The following is an 8,639-nucleotide window of genomic DNA, read 5'->3' as shown; positions in this document are numbered from 1 at the left end:
TCACCATCTAAGGTTTTGTTTAAATGAACTATTAGATCAGGCGTTATCCTGACAGCCAGTCATAGATGGGAAATGTCTCCTAACAATCTTTGAAAGTCATTAAGAATCCGTAAACAGTCTCTCATAATTAATTTGTGCCCTTTGTGTTCTAATTTTCTGTAAACGTATTCTGTAACCTAGGTAATTGACAGAATCTTCTCTTTGAATTGTTTCAGGAGCAATTTGTAATCCCCATTTAGGAAAAAAATGTCTTTACTTCTTTAGACATTTTTATAAAGTATCTATATTTGGATCAGATAGCAAAATGTCACCCAAGTAATGGTAAATTATAGACTTAGGGAATTGCCTATGTATTATTTCCAATGGCTGACTCATAAAGTATTGACACAGGGTTGGGCTATTAAGCATTTCCTGTGGGAGGATAGTTCACTGGTATCTCCTAGTAGGCTGAGAATTATTATAAGTAGACACTGTGAAGGCAAATTTTTCTCTATCCTTTTCATGTAAAGGTATAGGGAAGAAGCAACCCTTTAAATCAATAACTATAAGAGGCCATTCTTTTGGTAACAGAGAAGGCAGAGGAACTCCAGACTGTAGAGGGCCCATAGGTTGAATTACCTTGCTGACAGTCCTTAGATCTGTCACCATTCTCCATTTACTGGATTTCTTTTTTACAACAAACACAGGAGAATTAAGGGCTAGTTGACTCCTCAATATGGTAAGTATCTAATTGCTTTTATACCAAACATTCTAAAGCCTGAAATTTCTCTTCAACTAGAGGTCATTGCTTAACCCATATTGGCTTCTCAGCCATTTTAAAAGTAGGGCTGTTGGTACCTCTAAAGGTTTGGTATTTGCTGTATGTTCTTGTACAGCCTGAATGGCTGGTGACATTTATGCATAGCACCTTATTACACCCTTCCCAAAATTATGAGTTCCTGGGACTGCAGGAATGTTAATCTGGGTATTCCAATGCTGTAGCAAGCCACAGCCCCATAAATTTATTGCAATATAAGCTACATATGGCCTTAGCTTCCCTCTTTGACCTTCTAGCCCAATACAGTCAACTCATCTTGTGCTTTGCTTAACTTGAGATATGGTTCCAATTCCTAGTAATTGAACATCTGTCTTTTGAAGAGGCCAATTTGGATGGCAAGATTCTGGAGTGATGATACTCACATCTGCTTCTATGTCTATCAAGCCAACAATCACAATTCCATTTATGTACACTTTCAGCTTTGGTCTCTGATCATTTATAGAAGTTTGCCAAAATATATGCTTCTTATTTCCTGTTTGAATTTCTGACTTATCCTCCAAATTTAAGGCATCATTTATAACCTTATGGTCTTGCACAGAAGGTTCTAGAGTTCTTAATTTTCCTGGTGTGACATTTCCTCCACAGTTACTGTGCCACTTTTGGCTTGGGGTCCTGTGAGGGGCCCCTCAAAGAATTTCCTGATGGTATCAACTTGCCTTGTCTGTCTGTTGTTGATCTGCATTCATTTATCCAATGTTGTCCTTTACCACACCTCATATATATACCTGAAGGCTGAGGTTTCCTATTCTTGCCATTCCCAGATAAGGCATTATTCTTAGAAATTCCTTGCCTGCAATCCATTTTCAGATGTCCTAATTTACCACAATTAAAACATTTGATAGGTTGATGTCCCCTGATTGATTTTGGAATTTCTTCTCCTACCCAGGATACATCATTGTATTTAAACATCTGAAAATTCATGGTATGCTGAATCCATTCATCTATACGTGCTGATCTAGACCTTAAAGGCTCAATTATCTTTTTGCATTCTAAGTTTGCATTTTCAAAACCCAGCTATTCAAGAATTATTTCTCTAGCTTCTGGGTTTGTTACTTCTATGTGCAGAGCCTTAATTAATCTTTGCAAAAAGTCAGTATAGGATTCTTCCTGTCCCTGACTAACCCTGGAATATGAGTTGTCCTTTCTCCCCAGTTCTGGTATTCTATCCAAAGCACTCAAGGCTGCTTTGTGGCATAGGGCAATACTTCTTTGTTATAAAGAGCTTGGGCCTGTGGATCAGCATAAGCTCCTACACCAAAAATTTGATGCTGCAAAACCTCCACACCTTTTGCTCTTCTTTGCTGTTACATATGTTTGGATTCTTCTCTGAAATAAATTCCAAACATAAAGGAAGTTCCACCCTCTTATACAACTGATGCTAACTTGGAAAAATCATGGGGCATACCCCGACATTAGAAGCCCAAATTCTTATCATTTCCTTAACAAATGTAGAGTGCATGCCATAAGTAATGAGGGCATGTTTAGTTTCTTTTCGATCATTCATTGAGTGATCTGGAACATGAGACTAGATAGACCAGGGACCTAGGGTAAAAATCAAATAATACTGGTCTAAAAAAAGAAAAAAAAATTACAGCGATGAAATGATTACTAATGATATCTGGTATACCCATAGATCAGTGCCTTGTTCCACCATCTTTGGAGAAGCTTCTCCCTGCAGCAGTTTGGAACAACTATAAAGACCTCCAACCAGTAATTATATCTAGAGTGAGTGACCAAGGAACAGTCAGCCCTAAATGGGATATCTCCATCAATTCCCTCTCCTCAGAGCTCAAAGAACATTTTTGCAAAAAAGATGGGAAGAAGGTAAGAGGCAGTAAGGATGGAGGACACCAAGGCCATCTAAATTAGCATGATAAAAGCTCTTATAAACTTATAGAGAATGAAAGAGCAAGTGCAATGTCTGCCTGGGTCTGCACAAATTCTTGCTGTTTACATTGTAGCATTTAAATTAACATGTTTGCGAGACTCCTGAGTGTGTGAACAAGTGATTACCTGAGTCTAATGCCTTCTCTTGGGCTCTTTTCCTTCTGTTGGTTTGTCTTGTTCAATTTCAATGTTATCATTTTTGATTAATCTTACTTTTATATTAAAAACATGAGTGAGTGAGTGAGTGAGTGAGTGAGTGAGTGAGTGAGTGAGTGAGTGAGGAAATGAATGAAATAACACATGGTGAAGATCAACAACTAAAGTGTCACTTAAACCTCTTAAAAGAGAGAAAATCAGTTTTCTCTAATAGAGTGTGACATTGAGTTTATCAACCACTCTAGGACAGGCCTCAATTCAGAAGTAGTTGACTAACAGATAATTGAGACCATAGGTTTGTTTAGTGTGTGTGTGTGTGTGTGTGTGTGTGTGTGTGTGTGTGTGTTTATTTGGTTATAATTTGATGTTTTTTTTTTTATTTTTGTTTCTTTACAATGTGGTTATACTTTGTTTTCTTGGTTTGTTGTATTTAGTTTTCCTTTTGTATGGATGAAGAATTTAAACCTGGGTGACTAGGGAGGGAGAGAGAATCTGGAGGGATATGGGGAACAGGAAGAATATGATTAAATATATTTTGATTTGAAAATTGTTTTAACTTATAAAGTACAATTAAATTTATCTTAAATTTTTAGATTACAATTATGTCATTTTCTTCTTCCTTTTCTGCCCTCCCATCCCCTGATTCATATACCCCTTCTTGGTTTTTTTTAAAACATGATAACTTTTTCATGCATGCCTGTATAGATAAATACTCATATAATTTTGTATATGTAAATGTACCTGTTCAGTTTGTATAATGTTACTTTTATGTCTGTTTTCAAAGTTTGACTATTTGGTATTATATAATGAAACAGTGTGCTTTTCCTGGGGAAGACGAGTTCTCCAACTCTCACCATTCTTTAGCTGCTTGTAGTTCTCTGTGTGGTGTTAAGGCCTCTTGTTCTTTCTCTTGACCTCCTTAGTAGGTCTATTGTTGTTGACCTTGTTCTGCTCATGTTTGGGCAGTCAACATGCTATTTTATGGCTGTTGCTTCTGACAGTCCTAACAGAAGCAATCTCACAACAAGTTCTCTGATCCACTGGCTCTTACAGCTTATCACCCTGTCTTCCCCAAAATAACCATTAAGCTTTAGTGTGGGAGCTCTATTATAGATGTATTCTTTGAGACTGAGCTCCATAATCCTATATTTTAGTTGGATGTAGTTTTCTGTAATGGTCTCTCTGTCTATTGCAAAAAGAAGTATCCCTGATGAGTGACAAGGACGACACTTTGTAATGTAAAATTCTATACCACTTCTGAGTTTCAAGTTTTGTCACAAAGTGTTATTAACACAAGGTATCCTAATAGCAAAAAATATTTTCTCTGATTTTATTGCCTTCCACTTCTGGGTCACTGGGGTCTTTGTATATTATCTTTCTCTTTGCATATCTGAAACACAGGGGCTGGTGATTTGTTCAATTGTTGGACATCCAAGTGAAGTAATTACATTTAGGACATTTTATCCCATGTACTCATTTTCTTTCATTCCTGTATTTCAGCATGGAAGTTTTCTTTAGGTTAATAGACAAACCCTGGAGATTTCTTACATCCTTAGAAATTATGCCTGTTCTGTCCTATTTTACTCTGGAAGTGATCAGATTTGGGGTATTAGGATTTTTCTCTTATTAAAAATCTTACTGAAACATGTCTCATGGTACTTTTATGGTTGTTTCTCATGACAATTAATCTATAGTCTTAAAGTAATTTGATGTGAATTTTCCAGATGTTTATTGAATATGCCTTTGCAATTGACCCTAGATATCATACTTTGTTACATTACTATTGAAATTATACATATTTTGAAAAATAATTGTTTGTCTCAATAAGTGTTTGATACACTTAATTTTTTTTTTTTTTTTTGTTTTTTGAGACAGGGTTTCTCTGTGGCTTTGGAGCCTGTCCTGGAACTAGCTCTGTAGACCAGGCTGGTCTCGAACTCACAGAGATCCTCCTGCCTCTGCCTTCAGAGTGCTGGGATTAAAGGCATGCGCCACCATCACCCGGCCTTAAAATTTAAAGTGTGTTCTTATATAAAATGATATATTCATTGTCCATTTGTAAAACACCTTCATAAATATTAAATTGAACTTTTTAATGAAGCCTTTCTTGATGTTACTTAATTAGTTGTAAGCTTCTATCTCAATTCATAATACTTTTTACCTTTTCCTCCTACAATATGAGATGACATTGTGATTTTACACCTACAAAGTATTTTTACAATATACTCTGCAGGATAAGACAGGGAAAATGTTTAGTTATGAAAACAGGTTCATGTCCTCTTCCAGTATTTTCAATATTATTGGACATTTGTAAACACTGTTTTAAGAGAGCAGAAGGGGAATTAAGGTGCTTGATGCAATTTGTCTGAATGTTTGATAGCAAAATGTCATAGAAGAGTAAGACTTTAGTGAATCTCACAGATGAATTACCTTTCTGATGGGAAATGTGTGTGAGGGGAGTGGTTAATTGTGTGTCTGATCTCTTCACCTGTTTCTTTGTGATGGAAAGCAAGGAATACTTGTAAGTGAGGTCTGGACACCTCCAACCATGTGAGTAAGCAAACAGAATCATTTAAATATGTGAACTCATCTGGCATTATAGTTACAATGAAGGATAAACTTTTCTTATCATATACAGGTATATGATTGTTCATCTAGAAATGAAAGAAATCTATGATTATAAAACTCACCAACACTATGTTTCTGGACATTATTTAAAAGTAAAATAACAGGATAGACACCATTATTTCAGATTTTTTTCCCTGCAATCTGCAACCATCTTCAGTTAACCTTGGTATCATTGAGGAGACAGTGTCAAAAGCATTAATGTCATCAATAATATTTATGATAATAGTCCTTCATTTTTGTGTCTACACTGTAATACATATTTAAATTGCATGCAAGAAAAGTTACTAGCAGCTGGTTTACAAAATTTTATTGATAAAATAAAACTTTCTGAAATGTGTTGGATCTCTTTTGATGGCTCTCCTGATGACAGCAACATAACTTGTTTCTCAAAATAATTTAGATGTAATACACACATATGTTATGAAGTTAAAAGGAATTGCATGTGCTAATAGTCTATATTTTCTCTCCATCCTTCTGTTTTTCTTTTCTTCCCTGGAAATAGAATTTCTATTTTAATTCCTTGCTTATTATTTTTTAAGCTAGAAGTATGTTAAAGTAGAAAGTACATTGGAATGGATGCTGTGCTTAAGTTTCATGTTTAATTCACTTAATTTATTTGATTTGCTACAGACCTTACAAGGAAGCCAAGCATTATGTCTGGTATGTAGAAATTACATGATTAAGTTATTTACAGAGCAAGAATTTCAGATAATGTCAGACAAGTAAAATTATGGTTAAACTTCATAAATAGGTAAACTATTAAATTTAAAAAATATTGATAAATTTTCACCAAGTAGAAATTAATTAAAAAGTAATATTTTATTTTTGTGTTATTTTTGACAGGGTCTCACTAGGTAACTATGCCTGGTCTAGAAATCACATTGTAGATCACATAGTACAGTCTTCTCAATAGAACCCCTAACGTAAGGGTCAAGAATTCAAATAATAAGGGCATGGGGTCTTTCAAAGCACTAGAGCTTATAACATAAAAACAAACCCCAAGACTGGGTTGTATCTCAGAGCTAGTGCCTTGACTGCCAAAGGCATGTTTGTTTCAATCCTCAGCACCAAAATATATAAATGAATGAATAAATATAAAATATAATGTGCTCATTTTGGCCTTGACTTGTTGGAGTGCAAGGAACTAGATTAATTTTTACCTCCTCATCACTAAACATACAAAACCACTACTCAAAAGAAACAGAAGGATGACAATGAGGCCTAGCCTCTAGCCATACAGTGGGAAAGATCATTTTTAAATTCTTGGATGAAGAAAGAAAGAATGATTGATAAATTAAAATTCCATATATGAGGGAAGTATTTTGAAAATACCAAAGCTAAATTAATTTTTTTTCATGCACAGAAAGATAAAAATAGTTTATCACTGGAAGACACACACTGAAGAAATGCTGGAAGAAACAAGTATAAAAAAACAGGTGTGAATATACTTTAAGATGTAATAGGAGGAGGGGGCTGCTTGTCATCCCAGGCACCCAGCTAGCTTACCCCCAAAATAATCACACAGAAACTGTATTCATTTAAACACTGCTTGGCCCATTAGTTCTAACTACTTCTTAGCTAATTCTTACATCTTAATTTAATCTATTTCTATTAATAGGTGTATCACCACATGACTGTGGCTTACTGGCAAGATTTTAACTAGCATCTGTCTCAGTCAGGAGATCCATGGCGTCTCTGTCTGTCCATCTTCCCATGTTCTCAGTTCTGTCTTCTCCATGCCTACCTAAGTTCTGCCGTATCAAAAGGCCAAGGCAGTTTCTTTATTCAACCAATGAAAGCAACACATAAACAGAAGGACCTCCTACACCATTAAGGCAAAGAAATTTATAGCACTGGAATCAGCTTTCATGAAGTTATTATAAACAAATTGTTACATAATAGTACATCTGTGGATAAATCAAACCTGCGTACAATTATTTAAATTATTTTCATTTAACCTCTTCATTCAGCTTCTAAGTGTTTGTTTTTCTAATAACTACCCTCAGATTCTCTTTCCTCCCTTTTCATTTATTGCTTCACTCTTCTGTTCCTAGGGTTTCAGGCAGTAGGTTATGTCCCCTAAATACTGGCTTAATAAGCATGCTGTCTTTTTCTGCTTCTGAGAATTCAGTAATTTGTCCTTAAGTCTGTTTCCCTTTATTTTGTGGAGCAGAGAGGAAGGATTCTATAATGTGATTATCCAGCTCCTTTATTAGTTGTCATCATAATCACTTGAGAGTATTGGCAAATTACATTAATATTTGAATCATTTTAAGAAAAACCTCCATGTTTCTATACATTCTAGGCATTGCTATTGCAAATTAAAATCAGTTGTAGGGCAGTTGGATAAATCTAATAATCTGAAAATAAACAGTTTATTACAGTTCTTTAAGAAACATATATTTGCCTTAATGCCAACAAAAAAAAAAGAAATATTCCTTTTAAGAAAAGTAAACCAGTTTGCTTTATTAGTCTTTGTTTAGGAGCAGGAAGAAATGTATCTCTCCACTGTTTCCATTAGTGTATTCTCAGTGCACAAACTTGTCTCTATGATGAGTCACATCATCTGTGACTTCTAGCACATTCTTCTCTCCCTGCAACAATCTTCTTCCTTTTTCCCAAATATACTATCTCTGCTTTCAAAACTGTTACCTTTTAAAGTTGAGAATCTGCACATGTGAAAAACTATGACATTTGTCTTTCTGAGCCTACAGGATCTCACTAAACATTATGATCTTCAGGTCTATTTTAATAAAAAATTAGAACTTCGTTCTTCTGTGTGGCTGAACAAAGCTCTATTTGCATGTACACCATGTTTTCATTGTGCATTTATGTACTAACTGGCATCTAGGCTGATTTTGTAACTTGGCTCTTGTGAATAGTTTCTCACTAAAATTGTCAATGCAGAGTTCTCTGCTGTATGCTGTCTTAGAATCTTTAGGGTCTCTATGTATCAGAAGTACAGTAGGTACATAATAGGAAAGCTGTAGTTTTAGTATTTTGCGGAACATTCATGCTGATTTTCAGAATGTTTAACATAGCCACAAATTATGTATAAGTTTGCTCTTCCCTCTGCAATCTTGCCAGCACTGGAAAGATTTCTTAATGGTTGTTCTGACTGGTTCACATTGAGAAGAACAGAACTGGATTC

Source organism: Microtus ochrogaster, unplaced genomic scaffold (assembly GCF_000317375.1).
Source record: "Microtus ochrogaster isolate Prairie Vole_2 unplaced genomic scaffold, MicOch1.0 UNK37, whole genome shotgun sequence".
Taxonomy (NCBI): Eukaryota; Metazoa; Chordata; class Mammalia; order Rodentia; family Cricetidae; genus Microtus; species Microtus ochrogaster.
The sequence above is the reverse complement of the archived record's forward strand: the minus strand, read 5'-3'. Positions refer to the sequence as shown.